General features: G+C 31.6%; 1 pseudogene across 1 annotated transcript in view; it reads left to right on the top strand.

Annotated features, from left to right (window-relative positions):
• The window catches only part of LOC149420846 (pyrokinin-1 receptor pseudogene), a 634,598-nt pseudogene that overhangs the window by 518,756 nt on the left and 100,396 nt on the right, over positions 1-15,446 (top strand). The window lies entirely within an intron of this gene.

Raw genomic sequence — 15,446 nt, 5'->3', positions numbered from 1 at the left:
TTACACACTCTTTCAAGGGTAAAATTATATTGGATAAAGCACTGTGTGTTTGGTTTAGAGAGCTTACAATAATCATACGCAAAGAGTTTCCCGTGGCAAACGCACCCCCTTTACATAAAACGACGCGACAATATCGTTGTGCTGCTGAGAGCTCCGCTGTAATCTTTCTTTCTACCACATGCGTCGTTTGTGAGGAAGAGGAAGAGATTGTATTTTTACCTACGGTTGTTGGAAAATGCGCCAACATTTTAAGAGGATTGTGAAAACTGAAGCCCTACTGCTAAAATATGTAAAATAAAACAAGCCGGATTTAATGCATTATGCAATATGCCCAACATTGTTCCGGCTTACGTAAGAATAATATTTTCAAGAAAAAATTGAAAAATGCCCAAATAATAGGATAGCGTTCGTGTAATTTTATATTTCGTTATTTTAATTTCTTTGCAAATAACTCAAGATGTTTTAAGAAAACTAAAAAATAAAAGAATATAAAACATGAAACTTCATGTTTCACTTCCTATAACATTAATTAACCGCAACATTGTTATGTACGAGGCGTATCCAGAAAGTAAGTGTACTGAATTTTTGTAGGTTACAAATCTTTTTATTGAAACAAAAAAATGACATGGTTACCGTAGTACATATGTAAGCTATTTTTCGACATAGTCGCCATTCCTCTCAATGCAGGTTGTGAAGCGGGGGATCAACTTTTTGATGCCTTCCTCGAAGTAGTTTCCCGCCAACCCCTTCGTCCACTAATCCACCTCCTCCTTTACCTCCTCGTCGGTTGAAAACCTTTTTCCACCCATGTACAGCTTCAGGGAGGTAAAGAGATAATAATCTGAAGGTGCTGGGTTAAGGGAATGCGCGGGGTGGTTCAGGATATCCCATTTAAACGAAGCAAGCAGTTCCTTCGTGGCGTTGGCTGTGTGTGGTCTGGCATTGTCGTGCAGCAGGCTGACTCCCTTTGTCAGCATGCCTCTCCTCTTGTTATGAATCGCCTTCCGCAATTTTTTTAGGGTCTCACAGTATCTTGCAGAGTTGATGGTCTCTACTTGAGACAGATATTCAATCAAAATTATGCCTTGACAGTCCCAAAACACGGATGCCACGATTTTTCTGGCTGAAATTGTGGTTTTGAACTTTTTGGTAAAGGGTGAAGAGGTGAGAACCGTTTTTAAACTCGCGATACCACTTGTACACACTCGTACAATTCATAGCTTTATCACCATATGCAGTTTTAACCTCATTATAAACCTCAAACGGAGGTTTTTCCTTCCAAACGAGATAACGGATGACGCCGCGTATTTCGCACTTGGCGGGAGATTGGATTGACATTTTTCACGAAACGTGTTGTCGCGTCGACTTTTCTCAACGTACTGACCTTGAACAGGTCTCGTTGCGGAGGGGAAGAGTCAGGCTACACGTAAGTGTAGCCAACATATCGAAAATAAAATTCATTCGGTCGTGAGAGCCTCAGTACACTTACTTTCTGGATACGCCGTACGATACAACTTGATTGATGTTGTATTTCATTTAAAAAAAACTTTATATTTATTCTTATTTTATTAGTAAATTTAAATATTACCCACGCACCTATGTAATTTTGAATTCTTTAAGCCATAAAATAAAAACTGTGTACGAGAAAATAAAAACAAATATTTACGAATATGATTTTATATGAAACTGGTAATATATTTTTAAAATCATTGATGTTGAATATTTAATGTCTTTTTATACATTTTATAAAGTTCAGGGTTAGTAATTTTATCAACGGTTTTCTCGAATTAACCTAAAAAAAGTTTAAGCATTTATTATTTTTTTGTATTAAAAATACCTTTATCAGCAAAAATCACCTTACCATATTGTTGTATTTTAAAGACTGTTATATATGAAACCTCTGAAAAAGAACATTTAAAAAATGTTCGCTCGTAAGGTCACGAAAAACTGTTTATAACATCTGTTTTTTTCAAAAGAAGCTCATTGTGACTTGTTATTTTAAATAAATTAAACAAAAACACTTGCTTTTTAGTCACTTATATTGGACCAACATCACGTAATGTAGAAACTAGAACAAAAGAACACTTAAGATGTTAAGAAAAAAAATAACACTTAACACCAGTTCAGGTTTTTCAGAGTTGGCGGAACATTTAATTAATAAAGACCGTACTTTTAACCGTGCTACATGAATGAAAGTCCTACACACAAATGGAATAGATTTAAGAATAAACAATTTTGAAGTTTGGAAATAAAAAAAAATGCAAATTCAAAGGTTGAAATTATTAATAACCAATTAAATTTAAATGTCAGGCTAATTCTAAGTATGTTCCCCATTACTTCACTCATCCCACAGTCCCCTCTCCCACCTCTCTTCCACAACTGACGCACTGTCCCACTCTAATAAACTGTATCTTTTTTTGATAATATGTGTATATATGTGCACTTCTGTATTAAATAGAATAGTTTTTATAACTGTCCCGATGATGGCACTGAGGTACCGAAACCGGTAGACAGTAAAATATATCAATGAAGTGACTTAAAACCAAGTATTTTAATTTCATTTTCAGTTTAGAACTCTTTAAATTAAAAAAAAAAAGAATATACATTTTGATATTTAGCGAAAAATATTTATATTTTATTTATTTTCAATTTACTTAAATCACTTTTTGTGAGTGTATCAGATCCTGCAGAAATTTCCAGAGAGGGATTTGCAAATCGATACTCGACTTAACATATATTTTTTTTAAAGTAACAAAATTATTTAAAGAGTAAATTTAAACTTTGAGAAGAATTAATTTACAATTTGGGAGGCGGGTTTGGGTACCGCCGCCCCGGGAACTATTTATTGGATAACCAACATCTCTGCCATCAGTCAACCCAAGTGGTTCGCTACGTTTGGTGATTTAGCAGGGTTGCCCGGGTTCGTAGGGTGAGGTTTGTTCAGGACTCGCCTGCTTACCAGCTTCGTGGCGTGCCGGATCAGGAGAGGCTTGTTTGGGGAGACCCTTTGTTCTCTCCAATCAGTCTCTCTTTACTCATCGTCTTACGTCGCAACTGTAAGGATATATCATTCATCCGTCACTCCTGGACACATTGTACCCTAGATTCCTACCCACCCCTCGTTCGTCAGAACTTCTTCTCTTTCATTTTCTTTAAAATACCCCCTAGACACAGCATCCCCAAAGACGATATAGATATTCTGTGCGGGGTTGAAGTAAAAAAAAAATAATCATCTGAAATATGTTTTATACGACTTCAATATAAACTGAAAAGTGTAAAGAAGTAAGCATCCTAAGCTTTTGGTTTGTCAGCTTGATTTAATTTTACTCGACACTGTTTGTTAAATAAAGTTTCGCCAAGCTTTATATTAATCATTATTATATTTGCATTATTAAAATACAGACTCCGAAAACAAACGAAACTAACAACGAAGAAATATAACTTTAATTAATTTTGAAAAGAAACCGGAGTAAAAAGACTCATTTTTAAACGAAATTAATTCGATTTTCAAAACAGTTCGACACAAAGGTACTGATTAAAATAAAAAAAATAAGTATTTCAGTCTTTAAAAGATCTAATCCTTTCTTTGTGAATACCGCACAAAAGTCTTAACTACTTGGAACCGTATAGAGGGAACTATACCCCCCCATCGCTACTGATGGTAGCGATGGGGGGGGGGAGGGAAAGAGGATGGTGGAGAAGTACCTGGCTATTCTAGTCGCCAAACACGGCCAAAGCCATTTCAAGCAACTTTTGAATTCTGAATAGTGGTCTTACACCAGGGCAATATGAAAGGTATCTTCGACTCTATAAAGTGCTGCAAATATACTAACTATTGATTTAAATGTATAAATTGTGAAATAACAAAACTGAACCAAATAAAAATGACTCGCGCACGCCGGTATTTGCTAGTCAAGAGCCTTACCCCTCGGCCACGGGGTGGATTTAAAATTCAGAATCAACAATATTATCTTGCAACTAATTTTCTCTATGTGTATTGAAATAGGAGATCGACAAAAATGTGGTATAATAATTAGGCCCAATGGCCGAGTGGTGTGTTTCCGGTAAGGCAGAGCCTGAGTTCAAATCCCAGTTGAGACTGTTAACTTTTTTATTTTCTGTGTCCTGTTACGTTTAGATTTATTAGTTTTATCTTCTTCAATGATATATTACGAAGGTGGGTATAAACAAAAAAAGTTATTAAAAGGAAGGTTATTCCAATGAAAATAAAATATAAAATGAAGAAAAATATACTTAACAGAGTCTTTGAAGATCAGAAAATGAATCCCTTATCCTTTATATTATAATCACTTCTTTCTAATCTTTTATTGAAATTCTCATCAACAAAATTAATTTCATATTTTAAAATCTTTTATTAACGTAAAAAATATGTCCTTAATATACCCATTTTTTATAATACATATATCTTCTACGTCTGTCTCGACTTAGGAATTTCCCAATTAGACAGGCATAGAATAATAAATTATTAATAATTACAGTTGTCACGATTTAAACATAATAAAAAATTTGAAGATTCATTTTACGTTTCTCTAAATAATACATAATAAATTCGCAATCCATGTCTGTCTGTTTGTGCACTTAGTTCTTCTAAAGTACGCAACGGATTTTGATAGGGGTTTCACTGTCATTTATAGATTTTTTTCCGGAAGGTTTATATAATCCCTAATTATGTTTATAGAAAGTAATAAAAAAGTCAATCTTTTATAATTAAATCACAAAAATAATGTACTAAGGAATTATATATCTTAAAAATTCCATCGTGGTATATGTCTAATTCCTAGGGATAACCCCCAGCAACGCTAACTAGACGATAACAATAGAGTTTGAAAATCAGTTGTAAGCTAGTTTCACGTGAAATTGTATAATTATTTTAACTATACTATTATCACGTAGAATTTTTATTGCCTCAATTACAAGCAATAGTTAAGTTTCTGGGTGTCTAGTTCAATGTAACATAACATAACAAAATAAAGTAACTCTAATTGTAAAAAGCATTCACTTTGTGGCTCATCATAATTTATAATAAAAACACATAAATTTGTTTTTGACCACGATAGTTTTATTTTCACTCTACCGGTTTCGGAAGATCCCTTCCTTCGTCAGGAGAATATTTAAAACTAATCTACTACACAAAATATTGACACATAAATACAAAAATGTTAAGTGTTTGAGAGAGATGTCGACAAAGTGGAAGGGGTAATTACGGGAATTCCAGGAAGAACAGAGCGGTTAACTGGAAATATGTCAAGAATAGGACTATAAGACAGATTAATTTGGTTATTTATTATACTGGAGTTATTATTGATGGCTTTTCTGATTTCAAGTGCTTCTAAATTATCTAATTTTTTGCCTTTATTACTACGGTGAAGAATTTTAACCCCTGTATCTTTACTAAAAGTATGATCGGTGGAAATGAGATGATTGGCAAACTACGAAAAATTATTGTTATTTAAACATCTTAAATGTTCGGTGATTCTAATATTTATATTTCTAGTTGTCTTACCTATGTAGAACGATTGACAATCATTGCAACATAGTTGGTAAATGCCTGAGTGGCTAAATTTGTGATCTTTATCTTTAGTATTTTTAAGTAATTTTCCCAAGTTGTTATCAGTATAGAACGCGGGTTTAATGTGAGTAGGCAAATTTTTTGTACTAAGTGAAGAAAAATTGGATATGTATAAGATTTTACGCCATTGAAAGGGATTTATGATTTTATTATTAGTTTCAGGTGTACCAAATAAAAATGTATTCGTCGAAATGAGTTTAAGTTTCTTATTCAGGATTTTATCAATTAAGTGTGTCGAGTAACCATTATTTAGAGCAATTTATTTTATTTTTGACAGTTCAATTTCGAAATTAACAGCTGATAGTGGGATTTTTACTAAGCGGTGTACCATTGAATGATAGGCAGAATGTTTGTGTGATATTGGGTGGTTTGACGTGTTATGTATAGTTATATCCGTGAATGTCGGTTTACGATAGATGTTAAATTCAATTGTATTATTTATTGAAGTTAGTGTTAAATCTAGAAAATTAATCGATGCATTACTGCCTACCTCTACAGTGAATTGAATTTTTTTATGAAATGAATTTATAAGAAGAAGGAATTTAGTTAGTTGCCGCTCTGTTCCCGTCCAGATACAAAAAATATCGTCTACATATCGTTTCCAAGTGAGAACATTATTTAAGAGTGATGACTAACAATTAAAAATCTTATTTTCTAAGTTATTCATAAAAATATCTGCCAACAGTGGGCTAGTAGGAGCTCCCATAGGTAGCCCTTGGCTCTGTTGGAAGACGCAGTTGTTATACTGGAAATAATTTTGATTACGGCACATATTGAATAAACGAGACAGGTCATCAATCATATCTTTATCTAAATTAGAGGATTTTAACATATCTACAATTATTTGTTTGCAATCAGTAGTTGGAACATTTGGAAATAAGTTAATTACATCATACGAAATTAGCTTAGCATTATTGGGAATGAACAAGTCCTTAACTGAATTTATTAAATCAAATGAGTTTTTAATGGTATATTTGGGTGAAAACACATTAAAATTGTTGAAGACATTAGTGATATGAGAAGCTATTATGAAATTCGGGGAAGCACAGCATGACACGACAGGACGAATAGGTTCATTGATTTTATGTATTTTTAAAAACCCGTACAACTTGGGAATTTTAGGATTAGACTGCAAGAATTAATTCTGGTTAGGATAATCATCTTTAAAGATTTGGGATTTGCATGCATTTATTGAATTTTTTATATCTATTTGAAATTTATTAGTCGGATCTTTTTTTATAATAACGAAGTCGTCACTTTTTACGAAATCTTCCATTTTTTCGTGGTAGGCCATTTTGTTCATTATGATCACAGTGTTTCCTTTGTCTGCCCTAGTAAGCACTAAATCCTTTTCAGCCAACGTTTTGCGAATTTTATTGGTGCATAAAATTTCTGGATGTATGACCTTTTTAATTTTATCTCTTGTTATTAGATTTTTAATTGTCTCAGCACTTTTGTACAGAAACGGTCTAGGTTGGTATGATAGAGCCGTTTCAATGTCCACTGCCACATTTTCAATAGCACTTTGTATGTTATTTTTATTGTAATTTAAATTATATTTTAGTCCTTTAGATAGTAAATTCATCTCTTCCGGGAGGAACACGTGGGAAGAGAGATTCTTCACTCGATCAAAAAATGTATGTTCTGGTTTATCTGGACACTGGTTACTGATGTTAGGTTTACAAAGATTTTGAAGTTATAGTATAACAACTGCGTCTTCCAACAGAGCCAAGGGCTACCTATGGGAGCTCCTACTAGCCCACTGTTGGCAGATATTTTTATGAATAACTTAGAAAATAAGATTTTTAATTGTAAGTCATCACTCTTAAATAATGTTCTCACTTGGAAACGATATGTAGACGATATTTTTTGTATCTGGACGGGAACAGAGCGGCAACTAACTAAATTCCTTCTTCTTATAAATTCATTTCATAAAAAAATTCAATTCACTGTAGAGGTAGGCAGTAATGCATCGATTAATTTTCTAGATTTAACACTAACTTCAATAAATAATACAATTGAATTTAACATCTATCGTAAACCGACATTCACGGATATAACTATACATAACACGTCAAACCACCCAATATCACACAAACATTCTGCCTATCATTCAATGGTACACCGCTTAGTAAAAATCCCACTATCAGCTGTTAATTTCGAAATTGAACTGTCAAAAATAAAATAAATTGCTCTAAATAATGGTTACTCGACACACTTAATTGATAAAATCCTGAATAAGAAACTTAAACTCATTTCGACGAATACATTTTTATTTGGTACACCTGAAACTAATAATAAAATCATAAATCCCTTTCAATGGCGTAAAATCTTATACATATCCAATTTTTCTTCACTTAGTACAAAAAATTTGCCTACTCACATTAAACCCGCGTTCTATACTGATAACAACTTGGGAAAATTACTTAAAAATACTAAAGATAAAGATCACAAATTTAGCCACTCAGGCATTTACCAACTATGTTGCAATGATTGTCAATCGTTCTACATAGGTAAGACAACTAGAAATATAAATATTAGAATCACCGAACATTTAAGATGTTTAAATAACAATAATTTTTCGTAGTTTGCCAATCATCTCATTTCCACCGATCATACTTTTAGTAAAGATACAGGGGTTAAAATTCTTCACCGTAGTAATAAAGGCAAAAAATTAGATAATTTAGAAGCACTTGAAATCAGAAAAGCCATCAATAATAACTCCAGTATAATAAATAACCAAATTAATCTGTCTTATAGTCCTATTCTTGACATATTTCCAGTTAACCGCTCTGTTCTTCCTGGAATTCCCGTAATTACCCCTTCCACTTTGTCGACATCTCTCTCAAACACTTAACATTTTTGTATTTATGTGTCAATATTTTGTGTAGTAGATTAGTTTTAAATATTCTCCTGACGAAGGAAGGGATCTTCCGAAACCGGTAGAGTGAAAATAAAACTATCGTGGTCAAAAACAAATTTATGTGTTTTTATTATAAAGTAACTCTAATTCCTGTAAGTGGAGGAAGTCAATCACTATTATGGGGAGTGATTAATGAATTTAGAGATTCTAGCAGATCAATTTGGCAAATGGATTAATAAAGAAGATTAATAAACCATTTGGACCATTTGATTAAATATAGTATTTTGGCGAAAACCTTTACTTAAGCAAGAAAAAGGGGAAGTTTAGTGAGCTGAATACAGTGTGCAGAATTCAGAGAATAAAAAAAAAACGTAAAAACAAACATTTATCTAGTTCTAGTGGTAAAAAATAAAGACCTCGTGAATATTACAAGCGCATTTGTAATTCTGGGGAGGAACTGATTTGGATTTTATAAGCTTTAAGTTAATTATAAAAATATTAGTACCATATAATAGTTAATCGGAAATTCAAGGCCACGATAAATGCGTCCCGAACAAGACATTATTATATTCTAATTGATTTATTCAATTAATTTTACAGAGGCTCTATACAGTTCTCCGATAGTTTCCAATTTGTCAAGTGGCTTATAGAGTTTTCTACAAAGTTAGGCCAAAATTGCCTACATTTAGGTAGTTAAGAGATTTTGTCTACAAAATTGTCACTTTCAGCGATGAAAAATGATGGCTATATTTACGATTTAAAAAAATGCATTCATTGTTTTTAATATTAAAGTGTTTAAGGGTCATTCCGCCGTTTCGTTCAAATTTGCCTGTTTCCGCGGATTTTTTTTTTTTTGCCTTTTTACTATATATTTTTATAGAAATGGGTTCCCGTACCTATCAGATGTATAAAAGTGAAAAGGGCACCTTTGTGCGACACTTGGATTCGAAGAAAATTGATGGAAGGTAATGAAGGTGTGGATGGTAATGAAAAACTGTTGGATGGTCATTTAAACATTTGGATGGTAATGAAGTTTGGTAATGAAATATTAATAGATGGTAGTGAACATGTTTAAGGTTCTTAAAATGTCTGTGAATAATTAAATTTGAATAGAAATTGAATAATAAAATAGATTTCAAATCATGCTAAGTATCATTTGACGTGGTGAGCGGATTAGGAAAAAGAAGAAAAACCTATTATAGTGAAAAACTAAATGCTTTATTCAGACTTTTGAACATTGGAGACAAGAAATACATTTTTTCATACGTAATCAGTTCTGCTTACTTATGCTTTTGCAATATCTGTATGAATTGTTAAAAAATAATGGAAAAAAATATCAAAATACAAATTAAGAAAAGGCAGCTGGAACATCAAACCCAACACAACTAAAATTTTCCTATTATACTACTTACCCAGAAATTATAAGGAATAGTCAAATTCTTTATAATTACGTTTTATAAGTAGGTTTGTACACAAGAAATACAAAATTTTCACATTCCTAAGCAAACATTGTAATATTTGAAAAATAGAAATAATAAAAATAATAATTAAAAATAAGAAAAAATCAGAAGTCAATTGAAATGCAGTTTAAAATAAAATCAGAGATACTTAAAACAAACACAACATATGTAACTAATAAGTACAAGATAAAGGCCTTACATCTAAATAGGAACATAATATTTAAGGAACTTGAGATCATTATTGTGAAAGTTTTTGCTGGAAAACTATTTCAAATCAAAGTTCGGCAAATTTTTGAAAGTGAATTGTCCTCTTTCATTCTCATCTGGATCTTGCAAAAAACAGTCCAGTAGGGTCTATATTTACAAAAAGTCGAATAGCTGATTTTTTGTTGTTCTTTGCAGAATTTGTCGTGGAGGTTTTTGAAGTTATCTGTAATATATCTTTTCTGTTTTTTTAAACCTTTGCGTTTCACAAATTCTTTTTTTCCGGGAGCTACCCGGCTATTTACATCTTCTTCAAAAAAATCTTGTATCTTCCGTTTTATTTCATTTGTTTTGTTATTCTTGTTTTCAGCTAAAGTCTTTCTGATTTGAAAGGGAACTTTACTGAGTACTTTATATTTCTTTAGCTTGTTCTTGTCTCTCAGTATTTCATTCGCAAACTGTCTTTTCTCTGTTTTTTTTAAAGCCTTGTATTTTTCATTTAATCCTCGAGACAGCGATTCACTGAACAACAATTTCTTTTTTACATCTTCGACTTTATTCATTGGGATGTATTTAACTATGTCGTTTACTTTTTTCTCTACTGTATCTTCGATTGGTCTATTTACGTTTTGTAGCTGCAACGCCTTCAATTTCTTTTGTTCGTTTCTTTTCTCGTTCCTGAGTTTGCTTATCTGGTCCTGTAACGTCTTAATGATTTTCAATGATCTATACCTCAATTTTCTAACATTCGTTAGACCACGCACATTTTTTTTAATGATTTGTTGTTCATTCTCGACTGCGAGAGGGTCAGGATCTAGAGTATTTTGCACATTATTGGGTACTTCCTTGACATTTTCATGAATTGGAGGCATATTTTCTACTGTAATCGTTTCTATTTTACGCTGCTCCTCTTTTTTCTTCCAATAATTTACAGAGTTCTTTCGCCATCTTCGTCTTTGCTCTCTCTGGGCTCTTTCACTCATATCTTCAATGCTGCAAATCTTTTTTTGCGCTTTTCGCATTAAGTATCTTTTTTTTTCTTTCGCTTTCTGAAGACTGTACAGTTCCGGATTGTTTTTAATCTCAGCATATTTTTGTTGCTTACGCAGCCTGTCCTTGGATAACTTTTCTTCTTTTTTCAGTTTTTTATTTAACTTTGCCATTGTGGATTATGGTGTTTAGCCTGTAATAAATAATAAAGAAAAATTATCATAAGTATCGGATCAAGTGAGAAGTTGAATAACAAATATGGATAATTTCAATTTCGTTACTTTTACAGGAGAGCCCAAAAATTGTTACACTACTTTTATATCTTTGTTTAATATTTTTTTCCCTAAATGATTTAAAATCTAACAGTAATGATATGGTTTTTTAATCAAGAAATTTGCGTTGGACTCTTAATAATGCCCTTTATATAGATTTTTGTTCAAATCTGGATTTGTTTAGAAACTTGAAATTTTGTAAAAATTCATCTGTTTTAATAGACAACTGAAGTAATGAAGATAAGTAATGAAAATAATTGTGACTGTAGGGGAATAGTTAAACCATTTGTTTAATATATTATTCGTTTACATTTGAATAATTATAATTATATCATTGAATAAAAAAATCGATTTTCAAATAAAAATTCGCAGGGTAAATTTTAACAGATTGTTTTTCCATATCAGTAAATAGATAAAACGAAAATATGTATTTCACCAAAACTGAAATTGTCCGACGCTAGAACGCAAGAAACTGCTTTTATTGATAATATTAACTTTTATGAACCCCCAAACATGGTCCCAGATGCACGTAAAAATAACCCTTACAAATTTATCATTACCCTCCACACCTCTAAATTACCATCCGGCAAAAAATTTTACGATACGGAAGGTAATGAGACGGAGGGTAATGAGGTTTTGACAATCTTTCCTTAATAACTCGCTTAATAATGACATTACAAATCTTTATGTTTCAATAAAAAATAGTCCGACTAATTATAGTTTATAGGTTCATGATTCGAATTTTTAAAACATGTACTTACTTTAAAAAATGCTGGAAGGTAATGATGCCTGGTCGGTGACAAAGTCGTTTTCGAGCACGGAGATCGCAGATATTTCTTTATTCAGCGACGCACGTCCTCCCCCGTCCAGATATAGCGGTACACTGATTAGTAACGGAGGCGCGGGGTGGGGTACAGCTGACGAACAGTGACAAACACGGTCACAATTTAAATTACCGCTTTGGCGGAAGACGACAGCGATTTTTTCTGGACAAAAACAAAATCTCAATTCTTTCTATGATACAGTAACTTTAAAAATAAATTAAACACCAATAAATATGCAAAATTAGTTGTACATTCAGGTCGATTAATGAATGTAGTGATTTTACTAGTGTAAAATGTTCTTATTTATTGATCAATTTACTGGTCCCTCATTTACACGGGGAAGGTAATGAGATTTTAGCATGTTTTTTGTATACCATAAAGTTATTAAGTAACAAATGCCTAATCCGGTAAATACTACTTTTTCCTTTTTTAAATAACTACATTTTCCAATAAAACTTTCTTGAAAAACATTATTTTTCATATGACTTTTTTGCAAGAACATGCGATTTGAACGAAACGGCGGAATGACCCTTAAGTGGTTAACTCAGTGACACGAAACAATAAGAGTGTATCTATGAAGTAACATAGTATTAGGTGAAACTCGTTCGGCACCAAGCAGGCCGGCTGAGATAAATAATTTTAGAAATTTCTGCAGAGTGAAGTGAAATTAACAAAAAACAAAATGAGTTACGGCGTTCATAGCATTCAAAGGCAAAATTCATAGAGCATTCATAAACATAAAAACATATATTTCACATAATATATAATAATATACATACAGGGTATTAAGAGCCGTGCCTGAAATATTTTAACCGACGATTTCTGATATTGTTTGTAGTGAATAATGTTGATGAAAATTTGGTCTTCGGTGACATTCTTCGTGTTTTATTTTCAAAGAAAAACATGAATTGGACAGATAGGGTCGATGCAAGGGGTTAAGCGGTTGCTTGGATGATTTACCAGTGATGACATGTGGAAGAATGAAAAAAAAAGTTTTTGAAAAAGAAATATATTTGCTGTTTGTATTACGCGTTTCAGCTGTTTCGCCTTCTGAAGGCATTAGCAAACCGTCAGGTGGACAGTTTCAATAATAATATAAATGATGAACATTAAAAGAACTTCAAATATAAATATTTATTTAAAAACAGCGAAAATATTTGCACCGAATGTAATTTCACTATATTCATTTTTCAGAATCAAAATATCGAAGTAAATAGGTGTCTAGTCTGTAAAGAGATTAAATATTTGAATTATTCAATTAATAAATACAAAATTATTTACATATAATGTTTTTTCAATGGATTCAATGTTTTCTCAATGGATCTTTATTTGTATTTTATTTCGTTTGGCTTATAAAAATCCGATAAAAAGAGCCAACCTAACAGACAAGTTAACATAATAAACACACTTCTCGTTTTATCGTTGTGTCAGTTTCAGTGACATTGCTTCATACATCTATTCTCATTGTTTTTAAATTTTATCATAAGGATGCTATTATGAACACTACGATTAAGACCAAAAATTGTAAGTAGGTAAAATACTTTTGTCAAATCAATTTATTCTACCTTTGTAATACATAGTTTTTGATAAAAAAATTAATCTTTGAAGTTTTCCAAATACTAAAGCTTTTTTATGATTACGTTAAAAACAAAAGCTTGCTAAGCTCTCTAGGTAAGGTAGACATTAAGTTTTCTGATTCAAAAACTCCACAACATCCTTTTCCCTGTTAAAAAAGTATAATAAGTACAAATAAAGAATAAAATCTGGCTGAAAGAGGTCAAAAAAAATCGAAGACAAATAAAAAATAACTTAAGTCGCCATAGTAAAGAGGACTAAGAATTACAATAACTATGCATAAATTCTAATTTTTCATATTTTAAAATTCATTACAAAGTGTGTTTTATATAGTAGCTAAAATAAAATGAAAAAATATATATATTAAGCGTTGGAAACAATTCTGATCATCGTGTCTGAAGGTATATGTATATTTTCGTCTCGGCAAATAATTAAGCTATCCTTCCCAAAAAGTTAGGTTCTACGGGTATCTTGAAGATTATCTCCTGCTTGTTGGCTAAATGGATTACATTAGAGGATTATCTCGACGTTGAGCGGTAATCTGTAATAAGAAACGGGATTTTATCGGTATTTCTCTAACACGTCTTTTTACTCTAAAATTCTTGGCATTGCCTTGTATTATTTATTACCAATATTTATGAAAAATATTTTTTTACAGTTCTGATACTTATCTCCCTGATGGACTTTGGGAGTTTTTAGATTTAATAAAATACAAATTCATGACAAAAAATTACATTAAAAAATCTGTTTTTTTATTGTACACATTTGATTTCATTGTTAAATACTAACAAGTTAAAAAATACAGGAAATAAAGCTTTTTAAATTTCATACTCGTTTCATGTTTAACAAGGGGCATTGATAACATAAGGTATATGCGGGCAACAAAGCCTATTCCCGTAAGCAATAAGACAGGCCCCTATTGTTGAAATAGCGTTTTTTCTAGTACGGATCAAATGTCTCTGTAAATTGTCAACAGCTTTCCAACAATACGACGTAGTTCCTTATGCTCCGCCGTCTTTCAGTATTTTTTTTGGAATTTCATTATATATTTTAAAATTCTCCGTAACTTAACAAACAGAATATAAAAAATGCACAAGTTGTTTGTGAAATAAGACTTCCTAGTAGTAGGGTTTATTTATTTATAAAAACTTTAATAAAGAAAAAGATGTAGTAAACTCAGACAGACCCGTAAAAAATCAAAGGCTGTTATAAATTGTACGATTTTTGAAGTGAATATATTTAAAATAAATAAACATTTATATTATATAGCCTTTGATTTTTTACGGGTTTACGATTTTTTACAGTACAGGTATATATATATATATATATATCTATTTGCCTCGAATTATAGAAAAGTTGAAAAATTTCCAGATCCTTTGCCAAAAATTTGAACAAAACTTTATATTTTAAATAAATAATTATATAAATCAATGGAATGATTTTGGCACCTACTTTATAGATTTTTAAATAATTATACATAGATCCCTAGGAACTTTATCACTTGTCTAAACAATCAGTTCCAATTTGGAAAATGATACTTTAATTTGAGTTCAACTTTTACATACAAATGTGTAGGTACTTGCGATACGGAGCGTACTCGGTTGCAGACACGCTAACTAGATTCTATGTAATGGATTAATATATTTGACAGGTTTCATTGTGGACTGC

The sequence above is a fragment of the Hesperophylax consimilis genome, chromosome 9 (assembly GCF_061612785.1).
Source record: "Hesperophylax consimilis isolate HC1 chromosome 9, BYU_Hcon_1.0, whole genome shotgun sequence".
Taxonomy (NCBI): Eukaryota; Metazoa; Arthropoda; class Insecta; order Trichoptera; family Limnephilidae; genus Hesperophylax; species Hesperophylax consimilis.
The sequence above is the reverse complement of the archived record's forward strand: the minus strand, read 5'-3'. Positions and strand labels throughout refer to the sequence as shown.